Source organism: Cyprinus carpio, chromosome B3, assembly GCF_018340385.1.
Source record: "Cyprinus carpio isolate SPL01 chromosome B3, ASM1834038v1, whole genome shotgun sequence".
NCBI classification, from domain to species: Eukaryota; Metazoa; Chordata; class Actinopteri; order Cypriniformes; family Cyprinidae; genus Cyprinus; species Cyprinus carpio.
In genome coordinates this window covers 12,256,212-12,279,074 of record NC_056599.1, presented here as the reverse complement: position 1 = coordinate 12,279,074, position 22,863 = coordinate 12,256,212, and positions in this window count along the sequence as shown.

The following is a 22,863-nucleotide window of genomic DNA, read 5'->3' as shown; positions in this document are numbered from 1 at the left end:
CTCCATGAAATTTATGAAATCCCAGCTTTCGCGCTCCCGATAAATATTTGTTATTAAAGCATCAACATTCACAGAACACTGTTAACTAAAGCAAGCGGCTGCTGCGTGCATGGTTTGGCTTGGCAGAATGCCAGCAAAGAGCGTTGTAATCTCTAAAAGACATCTCATTTCATCGCAATCTCACAAATCTCTGTTATAACACAATAAATATATACTTAATGAATCTTTCATAATGTCTACAATTCATGTGTAATAATGAGAGGATTCGTGAGCACACAAATTTCAGCACTGAATTGCTTTTGTGAAATAGATGAATAACAATTTATTTTTTTTAGATATTTTATCTTTAGATATTTCTATTTTGCGGGAGTCCCGTAAATCATTTTATTCTCCCGCATCCCACACACACACACGAGTATCTGCTCTCGCCTATCAAGTCTTGTCTCACGCTGTTCTCTGTTGGGTTGGGTCTCGCGGGAGCAGGTCTCTAATCCACTGGCACTTGACAGTGCGTGTGCTACATCCTTTTTACAATCGCTAGATTATAGAACACTGCATTCTGTCAGCAATGTAACGTGGCAGTAACGTATAGAGACCTCGGCTTGTAACTATACTCTAATTACTATTTTGAAAATTATAACGCGTTAGATTACTCCGTTACTAAAAAAGAAATCAAATTAGAGTAAGGCGTTACTAAGTAATGCGTTACTGCCCAGCACTGTTCTGACTCTGCTTTGTGTACACCCTGCATCTTTGTAAATATTCTTGTAAATACACGTTTGCCAAATTGAGGGATGTAGGGGGCTGGGCGGCATTTCTTTTTGTATATATTTTTTCTCTTTGTTTATGGTTGAGGGAGGTAGGGAAGTTGGTCTGTATTTTGTTTCTTTATTTTTGATTTGAGCTTATCTAGTTATTAAAAAGAGGATTATTTTATTTATTGTTTTGGCCTGTTCTGCCCCTGAAGATATTCCTGTGTAAAGAAAATAAAATTGTTTATCTGGCATCTCTCTGGTGTGAACTCAGATCTCTTTTTCTGTTAGGGCTAACCCCTAGAGGTCGTAACATCAGTGTGAAAATATGGATTTCAAAATCATACAGTCACTCTTAAAAAGGGTTCAAATATGCAGAAGATGCTGGAAAACCAAAGAATGTGCAGGAGCTACAGTATATATATTTATATGGCTTCTACATTATTTGATTCTTATATTCAGTAATATGCATTTTATTTTTGTATGTTTTCTATTTTTTCATTTCTAAGTTTCTCATCTGTCTAGACAATATTTGTCCTCTCTCCTCCAGGCCCGCACGGGCTGCCCCTTCTATCCCCTGGTTATCTGATGTTCTTTGTGAGCATCCGACCAAACTCAGGACAGCAGAGAGAAAATGGTGCAAATCAAAAGATCTGTCGGACCTGAGTATGTATCAGTCTTTGCTTTCATCTTTCTCTGCTGAAGTCCACACGGCCAAATCTTCATATTTCCACAACAAGATCAACAGTGCTCCAGACACACATAATCTCTTCTAAGCATTTAATTATCTCCTCTATCCCCCTCCACCACCTCCCACCACTTCTATAACAGCTAAAGATTTTGCCACATTCTTCACAGACAAAACTAGAACAATCAGTAGTCAATTCTCAGCCCCACATACACAGGACCTCAAACCAACCACACCCACTGCTAAAACTCCCATCTTCTCCTTCTGTCCCCTCACTGAGGCAGAAGTATCAAAACTTCTCCTCTCCAGCCATCCTACAACATGCCCTTTAGACCTAATCCCCTCACACCTTCTCCAACCAATCTCTCCTACACTCTTACCAGCACTCACACACATCATAAACACATCTTTCCTCACAGGGACATTCCCCACTGCATTCCAGCAGGCTCGGGTAACCCTACTGCTCAAAAAACCTACATTAAACACTTCACTTACAGATAGCTACAGACCTGTCTCTCTCCTTCCATTCATAGTGAAAACCCTTGAACAAGTTGTTTTCAACCAGGTATCATTGTTTCTTTCACAGAACAACAAACAGGACGCTAATCAGTCAGGTTTCAGGAGTGGCCATTCAACTGAGACTACGATACTGTCAGTCACGGATGCCATGCGGATTACAAAAGCTGAAATCTAAATCATCAGTTCTTATTCTGCTGGATCTATCTGCTGCTTTTGACACTGTCAATCATCAGATCCTCCTGTCCTCCCTCTCATCACTAGGCATCAAAGGGTTTCCACTTCGCTGGTTTGAATCCTATCTCACTGGTAGGTCTTTCAGGGTGGCCTGGGGAGGGGAGGTATCCAAAGCACATCAACTGGTCACTGGGGTTCCTCAGGGATCAGTTCTTGGACCCCTCCTCTTCTCCATATACACGACATCACTGGGTCCCATCATACAGGCACATGGCTTCTCCTACCATTGCTATGCTGATGACACACAGCTCTATCTAACCAGATGATCCATTGGTAGCTGCACGGATCTCAGACTGCCTGGCGGACATCTAGGCATGGATGAAATAACATCACCTACAGCTCAACCTGGCAAACACTGAGCTTCTTGTCTTCCCTGCCACTCCAACTCTACATCATGATTTCACCATCCAGCTAGGTTCTTCTACAATTACCCCATCAACTTCAGTCAGAAATCTTGGTGTAATCTTTGATGACCAGCTGACCTTCAAAGACCACACTACAAAGACTGCTCGATCTTGCAGGTTTGCATTGCACAACATCAGAAAGATCAGGCCATTTCTAACGGAAAAGCTAGAAAAAATTCGAATTGGGCATGCTGCACAACTTCTTGTCCAGGCCCTTGTCATTTCTAGGCTGGACTACTGCAATGTGCTTCTGGCTGGACTTCCATCAAGCACAATCAAACCTCTACAGATGATTCATAATGCAGCGGCACGACTGGTTTTTAACAAGCCCAAAAGAGCCCATGTTACACCTCTCTTTATATCATTGCACTGGCTACCGGTTGCGGCTTGCATCAAGTTTAAGACATTGATGCTTGCATATAGAACAGCCACAGGCTCAGCACCCACCTACTTCCACTCACTATTATGAATCTACATCCCCTCCAGAAGTCTGAGATCCGCTAGTGAGCGAAGCCTGGTGGTTCCATCACAGAGAGGCTCAAAATCACTTTCCAGAACATTCTCATTCACCATTCCTGGCCGGCGGAATAATATTCCCACCCCTATCCGGAATGCTGAATCCCTGACAATTTTCAAGCAACAGCTGAACACTCATCTCTTTCGTCACTACTTGACTTCATCCTAAAAAAAAAAATTAAAAAAATGTATTTCTCTTTATTTATTCCTTCCCTTTCTAGCTTGTACTTATTTGAACAAATGCCTCAAACCTGTTATTACGAACACTTCCTGTGTCTGTTTGCCTCTTTAAGAAGAATTGCTTTATGTATTCCCCAATTATAAGTCGCTTTGGATAAAAGCATCTGCAAAATGACTAAATGTAAATGTAGGCCCTAAATGTTGAATTATTTTGTGAGGAGGCACTAGCTGCCCCGACTAGTTCTCACACAGAAACCATTGCCTGATCCACTGCATTCATTTTGTACTTGTTGCCAGTGAATAAAGAAACGCTAGTGTCTAAACGATGAAATATTCTCTCATGCAGCCTAAATGTCAGTGGTGCAATGCAGTGAGCCCCAGGGCTCTAAAGAGAGGCTGAGAGAGTAAGACAACAAGGGACATGCAAGAAAGAGAGGATGGGTAAAGGTGATAAATGATGTAACTGCTGGGTCCATCTTTGACACACCAAACTAATGCACAATGCAGCAAACCTAAGACAACACATATGAACATAGATGCATTTAGTCACTAACATTAATACTCCAAGTAGACACAATTTGTTACTAAAGCCATTTGTAATGAAATACACAACTCATTCTATTCTAGTCATCCAATTAGAAGCGCATTAGTTTGTGAGTGCGCGTGTTATGAATCTACTTTTGATGTTCCCTGGAACTCCTTGTGCTACAAGGATCTACTCCAACAAATTCTCATTAGCAAAACAATAGAAATCTGTTAACAAATGGCAAGATTAGCACTGGGCTGGAGAGTCTCAGACATATGTTTGTGTTGAGCTGGAAATAGAGAGCCAGCTGCTGCAGCAGGGGTTGATGGGTAACAGTAGACAAGCCAAAAGAAGAATGTTTGTGTGCAATGGAGGAAAAAGATTGACATTATCTGAAACCAAGATGAGCATATGAGAAATAACAAGTCCCTCCAGCCCCTCCTGTGTCTGGTCATGATATCAGACTTCCAGAGCTGATGATTCCATGCTTGGCTTCCGTCAAGTGCCTCTCCACCAGGTGCTGACATTTCATCTGAAAAAATTAGTCTACGCTTTCCACAACACCAATTTACTTTCCTGATAGAGTGAGTATGAAAACAGGCCTTGACCCACAACCTGTGTGCATCAGAACATGGTGGCTCAGTATGATTACTGTCTAAAATAGCAATGCTGCTAACATAACATTTTTCAGTAGAATGATAGAAGCTCAAAACAGTGCATCTTTCCCATAAGAAACTACATTTTGCAATAATAACAGGGTAATGTGACAAAATATGTATTTACTGTTTTTTGTCGAGTTGCATTGCGCACATAGCCTAACAATGAGCAAGTGAGGTGATAATCAATCACACTCACCTAAAACATTGTCTCTTTGAAGCAGTATTTGAAAAGTCAGATTAATTTATGTCAATCAGTTTGTTTGGACAAGTTTCAAACTGGTTCAAAGACATGTTTACCAGTTCATTGTAGTCCCTGTGCAGCATCTCCTTTATGCACTTAAAATGTTCCATTAAATACCACAGTCCATCGCTATGTCTGATTCAGCTATATAAATGAAGGTGTTTCTAGTTTTATTAACTATAATGTAAATTAAGATTCAAGTTTGATGTCACTCTCACTTATATTGTATTTTTTGTCATGTAAATAGTTTTGCAAAAACATTTTTTCCTAGTAGCTTGTAGCTAATAATGATTTATATTCTGAGCTGTCAGGTTGGATTTTGTGGGAGATTTTGGGTTTATGTCATGTCCGTAAACAGTGGGATAAAATGTCTGGCTGCTATGGCGGCGGATATGTTACTTTCTTAGACTGCATTGTACACCTTTCTTCTAACTTGTTATTTTTTAAGTTTAATATAATACTAAATGGTGATATGTAATACTATTAATTAGTGCTATATATATGTGTGTACTGTGTATATTTATTAAGTATATACAGGTACATCTCAATAAATTAGAATGTCGTGGAAAAGTTCATTTATTTCAGTAATTCAACTCAAATTGTGAAACTCGTGTATTAAATAAATTCAGTGCACACAGACTGAAGTAGTTTGTTTAGTTTAGTCTTTGGTTCTTTTAATTGTGATGATTTTGACTCCCATTTAACAAAAACCCACCAATTCACTATCTCAACAAATTAGAATACTTCATAAGTCCAATAAAAAAATAAAAAAACATTTTTAGTGAATTGTTGGCCTTCTGGAAAGTATGTTCATTTACTGTACATGTACTCAATACTTGGTAGGGGCTCCTTTTGCTTTAATTACTGCCTCAATTGGGCGTGGCATTTTCCTCTTGACAATACCCCATAGATTCTCTGTGGGGTTCAGGTCTGGTGAGTTTGCTAGCCAGTCAAGCACACCAACACCATGGTCAATTAACCAACTTTTGGTGCTTTTGGCAGTGTGGGCAGGTGCCAAATCCTGCTGGAAAATGAAATCAGCATATTCAAAAAGCTGGTCAGCAGAAGGAAGCATGAAGTGCTCCAAAATTACTTGGTAAATGGGTGCAGTGACTTTGGTTTTCAAAAAAACACAAATAGACAAACACCAGCAGATGACATTGCACCCCAAATCATCACAGACTGTGGAAACTTAACACTGGACTTCAAGAAACTTTGGCTATGAGCTTCTCCACCCATCCTCCAGACTCTAGGACCTTGGTTTCCAAATGAAATATAAAACTTGCTCTCATCTGAAAAGAGGACTTTGGACCACTGGGCAATAGTCCAGTTCTTCTTCTCCTTAGCCGAGGTAAGATAATTCTGACGTTATCTGTGGTTCAGGAGTGGCTTAACAAGAGGAATACGACAACTGTAGCCAAATTCCTTGACACGTCTGTGTGTGGTGGCTCTTGATGCCTTGACCCCAGCCTCAGTCCATTCCTTGTGAAGTTCACTCGAATTCTTGAATTGATTTTGCTTGACAATCCTCATAAGGCTGTGGTTCTCTTGGTTGGTTGTGCATCTTTTTCTTCCACACTTTTACCTTCCACTCAACTTTCTGTTAACATGCTTGGATACAGCACTCTGTGAACAGCCAGCTTCTTTAACAATGAATGTTTGTAGCTTACCCTCCTCGGAAGGGTGTCAATGATTGTCTTCTGGACAACTGTCAGGTCAGCAGTCTTCCCCATGATTGTGTAGCCTAGTGAACCAAACTGAGAGACCATTTTGAAGGCTCAGGAAACCTTTGCAGGTGTTTTGAGTTGATTAGCTGATTGGCATGTCACCATATTCTAATTTGTTGAGATGTGAATTGGTGGGTTTTTGTTAAATGTGAGCCAAAAGCATCACAATTAAAAGAACCAAAGACTTAAATTACTTCAGTATGTGTGCACTGAATTTATTTAATACACGAGTTTCACAATTTGAGTTGAATTACTGAAATAAATGAACTTTTCCATGACATTCTAACTTATTGAGATGCACCTGTATAAAGACACATACAGTGTATATTTTGAAAATATTTACATGTATATATTTAAATTCATAGATATTATATCAAATATAAATATATTCAACATATAAATGTAACTTTTTTCTTAAATGTATACACATGCGTGTGTGTGTATTGATATATACATAATAAATATTCACAGTACACACACATATATTATGTAAACAAAAACTTTTATTTTGGATCCGATTAATCACGATTAATCGTTTGACAGCTTCTAACTATTAGTTTGAGTGAAATCCGAATAATCAGATAGTTCAAATTATCCTTCCCAAATAGCTTAGTTTCAAGTTCAAGGGCTGCATGATAATTGCTTAACTGATAAATACTTGATTAATAATCAAAATTATAGTCAGGATTTTTTCCCTACATTTACATTTTACATGTCTCTCAAAAGCTAAACCTATGAAATTCCTGATATTAAAGGGTTAGTTCATCCAAAAATTAAAATTAGCTTGTGTTTTACTCACCCTCGAGGCATCCTAGGTGTATATGGCTTTCTTCTTTCAGACGAATCCAGTCGGAGTTGTATTAAAAATTGGCTATGGGAAGTGAATAAAGGCCTTCTGTAAAGAATCCATGTGTTTTTATAAGAAAAATATCCATATTTCAAACGTAATAAACACTTTTCTTTCACTTCGTCATACGCAGAAGCCGTATATCTGTCATACATTGAGTCCCGTCGGGTTCGGGCAAATATCTTCAGCTCTAATTCGAGGTTAATGAATGTTAGGTGAGCATATGGATGTCCTGCCCGATGTACTATATTACCATAGACCAGCCATTAACGACTCCGTCACAAACTGCGTGATTTCGCCACTTCATGTTGAATTTTTCTGCGACTAAGCGACTAATACAATTTTGGTAATGTGCATATAAACAGCATTTTAATTAGCAGAGTAGAATAATAATAGCTGATATAGTAAGACGTACAAACATAAAAGAAAACCAAACTGGAGGCCAGAACCACTATATATTCAGGATATAATTAAAAATTTGAAGTTGGGATAACCTCCAAACCAAAGCGATACCTTTTTAAAAGCTCATTATCGTTAAATGTTTCTAAAATGTTTATATTCTGAGGTACATTGCTGTCAACAGCCATTTTAGATATTTCAGATTTGGTCTTAGTGACTTAGGAGTCCTCTTCACTACTCCTAACGTTTCACAGATTTTGGAGCTAGGTTTAGCGCTAAAACACTTTGTGAAATACTCTTAGAACAAAAATTTAGGAGTTCTAAATTTAGGACTGACATGCCCATTATTTTTAAGATTTTCTCCTAAATCGGGTTATGAGCTACTTTTAGCCTTAAGATGTTTGTGAATAAGGGCCCAGCACTATAAGCTTAATGATTTTGACACAGTTTTTATAATAACAATATTTCCTTCAGCTGAGGAATGATAAAAACATTGACAGTCAATCAGAATCCATCCTGCTTTTTAGAGCTTAAGCATTTAAGCTGCATGCGACATAACTGCTCCAGTTGCTTATAATTAACTAAATGTTATCATACATTGGTATAGATGCTATTGTAGTTATTGTTATAGTTATCTTTATGGCTATCATTCCTGGTGTGAACAGGCTTTTACACTGGGCAAAATATTTATCCATTTTAAAGAAAATCTGATTGGAGGATTTGAAACTCTTGACATCTGGCAACCCCAAGCACGAAAAGTTGTGGTGGCTTGTTTCCAATGCAAGATAATGCAAATGTCCAGTGAAAAAAAAAATTCCAGACAAATAACCAGAGGGCAAATATCACCAATTATGCTTAAACGACAGAAGCAAACATTTGCGATAACGATTAAAGTACAAGTTATCATTCAGACCTGGTTTCAAGGTAACAAACCAATGTGTAAAAAAAAAAAAAAAAAAAATTGTTAAAACAATGAAGACCCTTTTCGCACTTCTAAGATACTCATATCAGATTCATTCATATTCCAAGTTCGAAACAAAGAGGGAAGTCATAACTATGCACCCAACAGCACGGTTAGGCATTTCTCAATTGCTAGCTTTTGGCAAAGCCACAGACTTCTGCAAAACCATTATTAGCATATCCACTGCTGCGCATGAGGGCATCAGGACAGACCATTTGAGCCTTATAAATAGTGCAGCAGGTCAGTGCCGCTCTATCTATTTTTTTTTTATGAAAGAAGAAGTGAGGTCTAACAAGGCTGCAGGGTTGGAAAGGGCTCTAACGCTGTCCGACCTGATGTTTTCATAAAGCTAATCTCAAAGCCTGCGAGCAGTTATTCCACCTCTTGAGATCATAAAAACAGGGATTATATTAATTTTCTGTCAGCCTGAGTAAAGTCTTTGCACATCACAGGTTGATTTTTGGTACATTCACGGAAGTCAAATAAGCTTCTGCAAACTTTAAAAGAGCACAATGTGTTTGTATTAACAGTTTTCAGCTAGATTCTCTTTCTCTGCTAAGGGAAGTTAAAGAAGAAGTGACCAGAATAGAACTGTCACCCATATTCACAGAGAGGAACACTGATTTAGATGTGTGTTGGTTTGACAACATGAAGACGCCCAAAACACAAACAAGCGGGACAAATAAAAAGTGAATCATACTGCCTGGACTACAAGCTAAAAGAGAGATACAAACAGAAAACAAAAAATCAAACATATGAATGGAATAAAAAGCAGTAACCTCCACACAAACTTCCTGCCAGACAAACACACTAACACACCAGGGAAAACTATAGTGAAAAAAGTAAGATGCCTGAAAGAACTGTTTATATAAGTGGTAAAATAGTGCATTAGTAGATTATACAAGAATTTTAAATAATGCTCAGTGGATTTCTATGGAAAGGCTTTTTAAATAATAAAAGTATGAGCAAAAGTAATTAAAAAATAATGCCACTTGAAAATAATGAAACCCATTTTTCTTTAGAGTAAAAAAAAAAATATATATATATATATAATTTTGCAATTACAAGAAATGAAGTTGCAATTATGAGAAAATCAGGATTATAAAATTCTAATTAACAACTGTTAAGTAACAACTGTGCAGCTCTGAGATATAGTCTCAGCTACACTGTGAAAAAATCTAATGAGCTATTTACTTAAAATATTAAGGTAACAATATTACACATAATATTTTTGAGTAGTTTTTCAAGCTTGATTTTTTTAATGTAATCTACTTGAATAAATCATGTGAAATCTCCTAAATTAATTAATCTATGACACAATGAATTTAATATAATTAGGGAAATGTGCTCATTTATTTTAAGTTTATTCTCAAAAGTCTGTGATTTTGAGTTAGGTCTGTTTGTATTTTGTTATTTTATACATTTACAAGACTGTATACAGCCAATCAGCTCAAGTAGGAAAATACTTGAGAAATGCTGGAAAGTACTGCACTAGCACTATAAGCTACTGCTCATTAAACAAGGCTTAATGCCTAGAGGTTTTAGTAACCATAACCACAAGCTCTACTCTTCTGCACAGTGGTAACTATTGCACTGTGCAATGGAAACTTCAATGTAACAGAAACTCTTACAGATGTCAAACATAACTGAACATTAAACATTAATAGATGCTTCCCTTCACTCAAAAACAACATAGCATTTAATTTCAAAATTTACTCTCCATATCCAGCCATATGCAAAGCATGCTGGGAACTAAAAATCACCTCTAAAATAAAACTGCAAAATCGAGGTAATTCTCTTTAAGTTAATAGGGAGCCTTTTTTAATTAATTGTTTTAGTTTTTTCATTTATTATTTTAGTTTAATAAGACTGCTTTAAAAAATTAGGAAAACACATCTCTTGGTTTTATTAGTATAAAAGACCGCATTATTTTCTATATAACACTGAATCGCAATTTCTTTAATGAAATCCACACATTATTTTTAATTATCACCTTAATTTTTTTATGAAAATTACAAGAGCTATGATCCATTTTTTACAGTGTATGAGAAATAAAGTTGCAATTATACAAGATAAAAATCACAATTATCTTTTTACTTGTTTACTTTGAGGCAACACATGGTTGATAATAATGTTTGCAGTAATGGTTTACAATAATGGTTAATGGTATGAAGTACTGTAAAAGGAAGACCATGCAAAAAAAAAAAAAAAAAAAATGAAGATTTTGTCCAAGAAATGGGCAACATGGTGCAGCAATGTAATTGATCGAGACTTTAAATGGCAATTGATTTGGACACATATGTGCTAGAGAAAATGTCTTTGCTCTGTAAGGAAGGACAAACATCTCTGAAGGCCATCAAATGGGATTTTTGCTTTGTAACATCATAAAATGGCAATTTCAGAGCTTTATCAGTGTTCTGTGACACTATTCAGCAAAAATTCAATAACTTCAATAAGACTGCCATGTTGCAGTCACAAGAGTCTGCCACAAGAATGAGCTTATTTCAAGACACAGCCTGCCACAGATCGATCAGATTAACAGTCATATCAAGGCATATGGTGGAACAGTATTGTGCATGTCATACTATATGACAAATAAGTCACGCTGGAACTGAAGACAGATAACTACAATGAAAACAATATTATTCATCTCAAGCAACTACAATCCACACAATTATTTCTTTTAAATTAAGATCTTACACCCACCTTGTGTTCATCCAATAAAAGACATTTCCCTGTAGAATTTCCCTCCTGCAAATGTAAAAAGGCATACACATTACCTCTCAGAAGAATCAAAGTAATTAAATATAATCTCTTTCCTCATGAGACAGATACAATAAAGATGTCAAGTGCAAAACGAGACAGTACAGGGACAGAATATAAGACATTACAACACAATGAAGAAAGTAATTCGTTTCGAACCATTAGTACAAGCAGCCCAGTCTCAGAAAATCTTAAAGAAGTTAAGTTTGTTATATTTAGACCTGTCAACTTAATATGATCATTTGGTGTTAGCGTTTATGGAAAAAAGAATGTGTTAAAATCAGTAACTCTAACACACAGGTGTTTCGATGCTGCATTAATCCACGTATTGAACAAATCAGATATGCATATAAGCATATGACTCAGTACACATTCATAAAGAAAGTCACATGCTTTGTTTCTGAATGAACCAGCCATTTGAACAAATCAGTTGAATGAATGACTCTCTCATTAAAAGAGTGACTTGCCGCCACCTATTGGTGATTTTAGTTTCATATGTAGCATATCATTTCATTTTAAACAATAATAATTATTATTATTTCATATTCAATATTCATTTTTAAAACCCATTAATAGCATTATTTATGCGATTCTAATTGCAATGTAAATGCATTCATGCCACGTCTGAGCAGTATGTTAATATAGGCCTTCAAATGCAGCTTCTGGAAGCAATATTACGGCCACAATGTTGCGTTAAATGTTTATGCATAATAAATTCTATGTTAAATCAAAATATTTCTTTCTTATACTTTTTGTAATGTCTGTTCAATGCTTTCATTTTTATTTTTTATTTTTACTTTAAAGGTTTAGTTCACCCCAAAATTTAAATTAGCCTGTGATTTACTTACCCTGGAGGCATCATAGGTGTATATGACTTTCTTCTTTCAGATGAATCCAGTCAGAGTTATTGTCCTGGCTATTCCAAGCTTTATCATTGCAGTGGGTGGGTGTTTCTGTTTAACAGTCAAAAGACGTCAAATAAAGTATGCGCAGCCATATTAAAACGTGCCTCATGCAGCTCCCAGGGGTGAATAAAGGCCTCCTGTAGTGAATCCATGTGTTTTTGTAAGAAAAATATCAAATGTAATAAACACTTCTCTCTCACTTCATCTGACTGTGGTGCACAAAAGCCGTTCCGGTGGCTGACATAAGACGTCGCCATTGCATGATTAGTGATGAATACAGAGAGAGAACAAAACAAAATGCCGGTCATGAATTAGAAGTACAAAACGAGGATTTGTAAAGAAAAATGTCGGAGGATTTCGACATAAACCAAGAGGAGACTGGTTTTCCTTTGCTAAAGTAAGGAAACTTTGCTTCCTTTGCTACTATAAACAAACTCGCAGATTAGTATATCTCGGAGGCGTGCGCACTATGCATATGTCTTGCATCATCGGCCAGAACGGCTTCCGAATATGACAGATAACGGAAGGGAGAAAAAAGTGTTTATTACGTTTGAAATATGGATATTTTTCTTATTTGCTACAGTAGGCCTTTATTCACCCCCGGGAGCAGTGTGAGGCATGTTTTATTATGAAAGCACAAGCTTTATTTGACAACTTTTGGAATGTTGAACAGAAACACCCGCCCACTGCAATAATAATGCTTGGAATAGCCAGAACAATTTTTAATACAACTCCGATTGGATTCATCTTAAAGAAGAAAGTCATATACACCTAGGATGCCTCGAAGGTGAGTAAATCATGGGGTGATTTTTATTTTTGATTGAACTAACACTTTAAATTAGGTTGTCTTTAAATTAACTGATGCGTGATAAATTTGTGATTAATCTTTTTCAATTGGCGCATCATTATGTGATATTACATCTTTGCTATTACATAATATTATATTATCTATTATATTCATTTATTTATATTATATCAAGCAAATATCCAAAATGATACTGAGGATTTCTAGGCAAACTGATTAATTAATAATTGGCATTTAAATAATTCATAATGGTAAAAATGTAATGTCTTGCAGCTTTCTTCTTAATATCAGATGCATATCGCAGTCTTGCGCTCTAAAGAGACTCAATCTGGGGCGTTACAAACACACCCACAGACAAGAATGACTAATCTAACATGAGGAGTCATACACTGTTGTGCTTATTAAAGCATCTCAACCGGGACAGGGTCAGAATATAATACTGAGTGCATTTTCTTCTGCTGTACTACATTAATGGAAACATCAACATACACCAAACAGCTGCAGAAAGTAAGACAGAACAGATTTCGTTTCATGGAGCATGAATAAGGAGGCTGTTTCCTTCTCTACTCTGAAATACACCAGCCCTTCTGGGTTTGGAGTGGCCCATGACCCATCAGGCCAGCATGCAGCTCAGAGGGGCCATCCATCACTGGGCCACGGCTGCAGCCTGGGGATAGATTTGCTCTCCCCCAGCTGACTCATCCATCAGCACTGGCTCCACTGCATACTCAAGCAACCTGGAGAGGCCCAGCAAGGCCAGGCAATGTCACACTTTTCCAAACCTGCCAAATGCCTTGAGATAAGCACAATGAAACCAGCGACCAGAGGCTGCTCTACTGCTTTCCTCCAATGACAATCACCAGGACAAATCTGCTAGCTAATATTTCTAAACTGCAGTATTTAAACACAATCCTCACTCAATTTTGTTTGATTTATACAAAAAAAAAAAAAAAAAAAAAAAATTCTAAACAATTTGGTAACACTTTAGTATATAGGGACCAATTCTCACTATTAACTAGTGGCTTATTAGCATGCCTATTATTAACATATTGGCTGTTTATTAGTGTTTATAAAGCACAACTACCTTACTAACTATTAATAAGCAGAAAATTAGTTGTTTATTGAGGCAAAAGTCGTAGTTAATGGGTAAGTTCTCCCAAATATTAAAATTATGTCATTAATGACTCACCCTCATGTCGTTCTAAACCCGTAAGACTTCCGTTCATCTTCGGAACACAGTATAAGATATTTTAGATTTAGTCCGAGAGCTTTCTGTCCCTCCATTGAAAATGAATGTACGGTATACTGTCCATGTCCAGAAAGGTAATAAAAACATCTTCAAAGTAGTCCATGTGACATCAGAGGGTCCGTTAGTATTTGTTGAAGCATCGAAAATACATTTTGGCCCAAAAATAGCAAAAACTACGACTTTATTCAGCATTGTCTTCTCTACCGGGTCTGTTGTGGTGCGTTCACAACACTGTAGTTTAGTGATATCAGGTACACAAACGAATCACTCGATGTAACCGGATCTTCTTGAACCAGTTCACCAAATCGAACTGAATCGTTTGAAACGGTTCGCGTCTCCAATAAGCATTAATCCACAAATGACTTAAGCTGTTAACTTTAATGGTTAATTTTTTGATTAATTAAAACTAACCCTTCGTTGATTAATAGCGAGAATTGGACCTTAAATAAAGTGTGACCAAACATTTTAATAATATTTTATAATCAGGGACTTATAGTATATCAGTGCCATAACGGTTATTAAATATGTAATTGTGCGTGCTCATTTATTTTTAGATTTAGATTACCTTCGCCATCATCTAACACTCACTTAATCTTTAATATTTAAGTGAGTGAGTGAAGTGAGTGATTTAATAACTGTTAAATGTTATATTTAGCACATTTTTTAATGCTTATTGTAGCATGTTAACATGAACTAACAATGAAAAATATTTATAAAGTTACATTTATATTATACAGTAACAGTTGTGTTTATATTAACTATTGTAACAAAAATTTATAAACACTGTAACAAATGATTTGCTCAGTATTAATTAATGTTATATAATGCATTAACTATTGTGTACTAATGGGACCTTATTATGTCACAGTTTATCTAGGCAAAATTTAGAATTAGCAATTTATCGGTTAACTGTATTATTAATTATTGGCTTATTGCTATTGCCAGATTTTAATCAGCCTACTTTTTCTCCTCTTTTCTTCACTACTAATTTGGCCTTGTTTGAAACATGTTTAGATATTTTTACTGAAAAACAAGCCAAGAAGAAATTCTGATTAAGAAGACTACAGGAACTATCATTGCTCCAAGAGCTAACCAGAAGCGATCTCTGATGCAATCAGCCTGAAAGATGATGACGAGGAAGCAGAGAGCAGAATTTGCATGTGGCTTAACTCAAATCCAACGCATAGCCGTTTAATGAAGGAATGGTATTGCAAGGTTAATGACGACGCAAAGCCATTATCACAGTGCTGCTCTGGGCTGCCATGGCGACAAAAGGTCTCATAGTGTGTGTGTGTATATATGTGTGTATTTATAATGTTGGCACGACAATGTGTCCCCAAGTGTCAACAGAGCGGATGAGAAAAGTATAAAGTTGTCACTGTTGGATGACACCTGTATATACCCCCCAGCACCCCACCCACCCCTTTGACTGACAGCAAGAGGCCAGCACCGCTAGCAATTAAAATCTTTAATTAATCAGAGCTATTTAAAGATGCCCATTCATCCCCCTCGGCAGGCGCACAGACGAGAACGAAAGATAAACGGCAAAGCTCTCTCCCTTTCCCTCCCTCTTCTTCTTCCCTGCACCTCTCTCTCTCTCTCTCTCTCTCTCTCTCTCTCTCTCTCTCTCTCTCTCTCTCTCTCTGCCTCCATTCTGGTCTGCACGACCGGAGTGACACAATATCAGCGGCGTGAGATTTCTATGGCTTAATAAAGTAACTATATTAATCTTTAAGAGCTCAGCTGGATTACTGGATGTCTGTAATTTGTGGTGCCCATTTAAGCAAGCATAACTATTACTATTGCTCATGCTTAGGGTGAGAGATTTGAGCAAATCGTTTGTGCTACAGACCTGAACAATACTTCAAATGGTGCGGCTTGTGAAGGAGAGGTGTGTTATTAGTTTTCCAATCGATCAAGCGTACAATTTTTACCCGGTGGAGGATAAAGCAGGTGAAAAAATCTTACATTGATGGAAAAAAAATGAGACCTAACTAGAGACCATATCAAAGAGACTGTGGGTGGGATATTTTGACCACCTAGCAACTGTCCAGAACTCCCTAGCAACCACCTATCAGTCTGCACTGTAGCATGCAGCACTTATATTTTCTAAAGAAAATTTTGATACTAACAGTTCAACAACTGGTGCATTATATTTAAGAACTGTAGAGCTATTTTTATATTTTTTTAAACGATCAACATGCATTTGATCTTTTGGAATTGGGGTTTTATCACAAAGCAATGGTCTTGATTGAGAGGTCTCTTCAGCTTAAAAGGAAAACGCTCTCGGGTCAAAACACAGTATGTGGGTGGTTCATCATTTACTGGCTGTCATGACTCTCAGATGGGACGTAGAGTGACTGATGCACTCAAAGGCTGATTTGTGCTGCCCTGTGTGTGGCATGGCTCACAGAGCATAGTCTTTTATCTCTGCTCTCTTTAAACAGGGACTTCATGATGAAACTACTTTTTAAACTTTAATCAGCATTGTTAGGCAGCGAATTAATTGCTTTGTTTTTTCGCAACTTGCTAATGAAAATGAGGGTGATATGGCACAAACATGAAAACACTGGCACTGAAAGACAGATGCATGAAGAACATTGTAAAAGGTCAGACGTTAACCTTAACACAAAAACTGTGATTTTACCTAATCCATTAATTATATTTTACCTGCAAGCACATGGGATACATAAAAACATTAATGACACTTTCAAACCAGCTGAAATGCATATTAAAACTTACAATTTGCATAATTTAAATAGGATAGGCAGAAAGACACAAACAGAAAGACAAATAGCGAGGCAGATAGATAGATAGATAGATAGATAGATAGATAGATAGACAGACAGACAGACAGATAGATAGATAGATAGATAGATAGACTGAAAGACATAGATAGATAGATAGATAGATAGACAGACCGACAGACAGACAGATAGATAGATAGATAGATAGATAGATAGATAGATAGATAGATAGATAGATAGATAGATAGATAGATAGATAGATAGATAGATAGATAGATGAAATGAAACAGGTCACTTCCTGTTTGTTGCTGTCGTATGCCTCTAGTTTGAGCTCCGTCACGTTATTCTCTAGCTTCTATTTTTTTTATTGTTGAAATCTATTTTATACACCATCATTTTCGTTTCTATAACGTGTGAATATATCCTCTATCGTATTCTACAACAAAAACAATCAGAGCGCCTTGTTATCACTAGTTTTATTTTGATTTCCCGAGTCCGCTAGTAGCTTATAGCCCATTAGCATCACCAGCGTGGTTGTCGCTAAACCCGCTTGCATCGCTAATACTCTATTCACACGCATTACAATTGCTTTACTCACTGTTACTTGCTTTAATGGCGGATGTTTGTCTACCTTTGAGTGCAGGTGACGACACGTTCGAGCTGCATTCGGTGCAGCTCGAGCTGGAGGCCGTGGAGAAGCAGATTCGGGTCCTGGAGCAGAGGCAGTCCCAGCTGAGAGAGCGGAGAGCCGCGCTGGAAACCTCCCGGGCTGACGCTCACAAGTCCAGGGTAAGTATACAGCGCGCTGCTAACAGTCCCACCACCTCCACCCCGTGTGTTTCTCTGCACAGGGCCGGTGCACCCAGGACGCGATCTGCCCAGATGTCCTTCACGACGGCGCCGGGACACCACGGACCCTGGGTGCATCTGCAGCGGAGGACGCGAGCCAGGCCCCGGGCGACGACTTCTCCCCCTCCGGTCTTCGAGATCTCCACACGGAACCGCTTCTCTCCCCTCCGCGAGACGGAACGCGACGCTGTGATCGTCGGAGACTCCATCGTCCGACACGTCCGTGCTACGTTAGCCGAAGGTAAAGTGCACACTCACTGTCTCCCTGGTGCTCGTGTTCTCGATGTTTCTGCGCAGATACCCGCGATCCTGAAGGCCGACGAGAGCCCCAGAGCGGTCGTGCTTCACGCCGGGGTTAACGACACCACGCAGCGGCAGACGGAGACGCTGAAGAGGGACTTCAGGAGCCTGATCGAGACAGTTCGCAGCACGATGCCCGCGGCGACGATCATCGTGTCAGGACCGCTGCCCACGTATCGACGAGGACACGTAAGGTTCAGTAGACTTTTTGCTTTAAATGAATGGTTATTGTCATGGTGTAAAGAACAGAAATTGCTCTTTGTTAATAATTGGAATCTTTTCTGGGAGCGTCCTAGGCTTTTTCGCGCTGATGGCCTGCACCCCAGCAGAGTCGGAGCGGAGCTGCTGTCGGACAACATCTCCAGGACTCTACGCTCCATTTGACTAGTAAGACAATTCTCAAATAACTGCTATTATGGCTTTTGTTCTACCCACTTAAATAGAAGTACTTGCGCTGTCCAATCTATTAAGACTGTGTCTGTTCCCCGAATAGTGAGGTCAAAATATAAATTTAATGCAGGATCTAGAAAAAATCTTATCGTGATTAAACCAGAAAAACGTAAAATAAATGAACAAAAACAATTTTTAAAGTTTGGGCTCATAAACATTAGATCACTTACACCCAAAGCAGTTATTGTAAATTAAATGATCACAGATAATAGTTTTGATGTACTCTGCTTGACTGAAACCTGGCTAAAACCAAATGATTATATTGGTCTAAATGAGTCTACTCCATCAAACTACTGTTATAAACATGAGCCCCGTCAGACTGGTCGTGGGGGAGGTGTTGCAACAATATATAGTGATATTCTTAGTGTTACCCAGAAAACAGGATACAGGTTTAACTCATTTGAAATACTTATGCTTAATGTTACACTGTCAGATATGCAAAAGAAATATATCATATCTCTTTCTCTGGCTACTGTGTATAGACCACCAGGGCCATATACAGAATTCCTAAAAGAATTTGGAGATTTCCTCTCAGACCTGTTGGTTACCGCTGATAAAGCGCTAATTTTCGGAGATTTTAACATTCATATTGATAATACAAATGATGCATTAGGACTTGCGTTTACTAACTTATTAAACTGTTTTGGAGTAAAGCAAAATGTCACAGGGCCCACTCATCGTTTTAATCATACGCTAGACTTAATTATATCGCATGGAATCGATATTACTGACATAGATATCGTACCTCAAAGTGATGATGTTACTGACCATTTTCCTTGTATCGTGCATTCTGCGTATTAATAATAATAACTATATAGCTTCGCGTTATCGTCCGGGCAGAACTATTGTTCCAGCCACCAAAGACAGATTCGCAAATAACCTGCCTGATTTATCTCAACTGCTCTGTGTACCCATAAATACACATGAACTAGACAAAATGACTGGCAATATGGGCACTATCTTCTCTAATACATTAGAAGCTGTTGCCCCCATCAAATTGAAAAAGGTTATGTAATAATGTGATGTTCTATGGTACAACAGTAATACCCACGCTCTCAAGAAAGAAACTCGTAGTCTTGAGCGCAAATGGAGAAAAACGAACTTGGAAGTTTTTTAGAATTGCGTGGAAAAACAGTATGTCCAGCTATAGACAGGCTCTAAAAGCTACCAGGGCCGAGTATATCCACAAACTCATAGAAAATAACCAAAACAACCCAAGGTTTTTATTTAGCACAGTGGCTAGATTAACAAATAACCAGACGCCACCCGATCTAAATATTCCCTCACAGTTAAATAGTAATGACTTTATGAATTTCTTCACTGATAAAATAGATAACATCAGAAATACAATAACAAATGTAGATTCTACAGCGTCTAATACTTTAGGTTTATCTATCGCACCCAAAGATAAACTGCAGTGCTTTACAACTATAGGACAGGAAGAGCTAAATAAACTTATCACTGCATCTAAACCAACAACATGTTTATTAGATCCTGTACCCACTAAATTACTGAAAGAGTTGTTACCTGTAGCAGAAAAACCGCTTCTCAATATTATTAACTCGTCGTTATCTTTAGGTCACGTCCCAAAACCATTCAAGCTGGCGGTTATTAAGCCTCTTATTAAGAAACCACAACTAGATCCTAGTGAACTGGCAAATTACAGACCCATTTCAAATCTTCCATTTATGTCTAAAATTTTAGAAAAAGTTGTGTCGGCTCAATTGTGCTCCTACCTGCAAAAAAATGATCTCTATGAAGAATTTTAGTCGGGTTTCAGGCCCCATCATAGCACAGAAACTGCACTTGTTAAAATTACAAATGACTTGCTTCTTGCATCAGACCAAGGCTGCATCTCATTGCTAGTTTTACTTGATCTTAGTGCTGTGTTTGACACCATAGATCATGACATACTCATAGATAGATTACAAAAACTATACAGGTATCCAAGGGCAGGCTTTAAGATGGTTTAGATCCTACCTGTCCGATCGCTACCACTTTGTTTATTTAAATGGGGAGTCATCTCATTTATCACAAGTAAAATATGGAGTGCCACAAGGATCTGTCCTAGGTCCTCTGCTATTTTCAATATACATGTTGCCCCTTGGTAATATCATTAGAAAATACGGGATTAGTTTCCACTGTTATGCTGATGATACTCAACTATATATCTCAACAAGACCAGGTGAAACTTCTAAATTATCTAAGCTAACAGAGTGTGTTAAAAATGTAAAAGATTGGATGACCAATAATTTTCTCCTATTAAATTCAGATAAGACAGAGATATTACTTATTGGACCAGAAAACATTACACAGAATCTCGTAGATTACAATTTGCAACTAGACGGATGTACTGTTACTTCCTCTACTGTAAAAAATCTGGGTGTTATATTAGACAGTAACTTGTCTTTTGAAAATCATATTTCCCATGTTACAAAAACAGCATTCTTCCATCTTAGAAACATTGCCAAGCTACGAAACATGTTACCTGTTCCTGATGCAGAAAAGCTAGTTCATGCATTCATGACCTCTAGACTGGACTATTGTAATGCACTGCTAGGTGGTTGTCCTGCATCCTCAATAAACAAGCTACAGGTAGTCCGAAATGGAGCGGCTAGAGTCCTTACCAGGTCAAGAAAATATGATCATATTACCCCAATACTACAGTCTCTGCACTGGCTACCTATTAAGTTCCGTATCAGTTACAAAATATTATTACTTACTTATAAGGCCCTTAATAGCTTAGCTCCTGCGTACCTAACTAGTCTTCTACCACGCTACAACCAATCACGATCCCTAAGGTCACAAAACGCTGGACTTTTGATAGTACCTAGGATAGCAAAGTCCACTAAAGGAGGTAGAGCTTTTTCGCATTTGGCTCCCAAACTCTGGAATAGCCTTCCTGATAATGTTCGGGGTTCAGACACACTCTCTCTGTTTAAATCTAGATTAAAAGACACACCTCTTTGGCCAAGCATTCAAATAATGCATCTCATAATTTTGGACTGCAGTTATATCTGATCAAATGTGCATTATTATTCTTTAGCTTGGGTTAAACGAATTAATTTTACTTGGCTGGAACAGCAGCTACGCTAATTATGTGTCTATTTGTTTTCTCTGCTTTGCCACGGGATTTACATCCCGTGGTAACTAGGATTTACACAAGCTCCAGTCTGGATCCAGAACACCTGAGAAGAGATGATGGCAGCCCCTCAGAGGACCTCAGATGATGCTAGTTAACCCAGAGACAACATACAGAACTACCACATTTTGCTATAAGTTTGATTGCATAATTGCTGTTAATAGTGTTAATCGTCTGTTTGTTTACGTCTTTTTTATTGATTTTTCGGAACATTTCTGCTATATGCACATGAACTGACAATCACCACTGATAAGCTACTACTAAATATTGTAGAAACTTAATTTTCTGTAAAGTTGCTTTGTAATGATTTGTATCGTAAAAAGCGCTATACAAATAAACTTGAATTGAATTGAATTGAATAGATAGATAGATAGATAGATAGACTGAAAGACATAGATAGTTAATTTAATTGAATTGAATATATATATATATATATAGATGAAACCCACTCCGTGGACACTGAGGCAGATAGATAGATAGATAGATAGATAGATAGATAGATAGAATAACAGACAGACAGACAGACAGACAGACAGACAGACAGACAGATAGATAGATAGATAGATAGATAGATAGATAGATAGATAGATAGATAGATAGATAGATAGATAGATAGATAGACTGAGAGAGATAGATAGATAGATAGATAGATAGATAGATAGATAGATAGATAGATAGATAGATAGATAGATAGATAGATAGATAGATAGATAGATAGATATATAGATATACAGACCGACAGACAGACAGATAGATAGATAGATAGATAGATAGATAGATAGACCGACAGACAGACAGACAGACAGACAGACAGACAGACAGATAGATAGATAGATAGATAGATAGATAGATAGATAGATAGATAGATAGATAGATAGATAGATAGATAGATAGATAGATAGATAGATAGACTGAAAGACATAGATAGATAGATAGATAGATTGATAGACATACAGACCGACAGACAGACAGACAGACAGACAGACAGATAAATAGATAG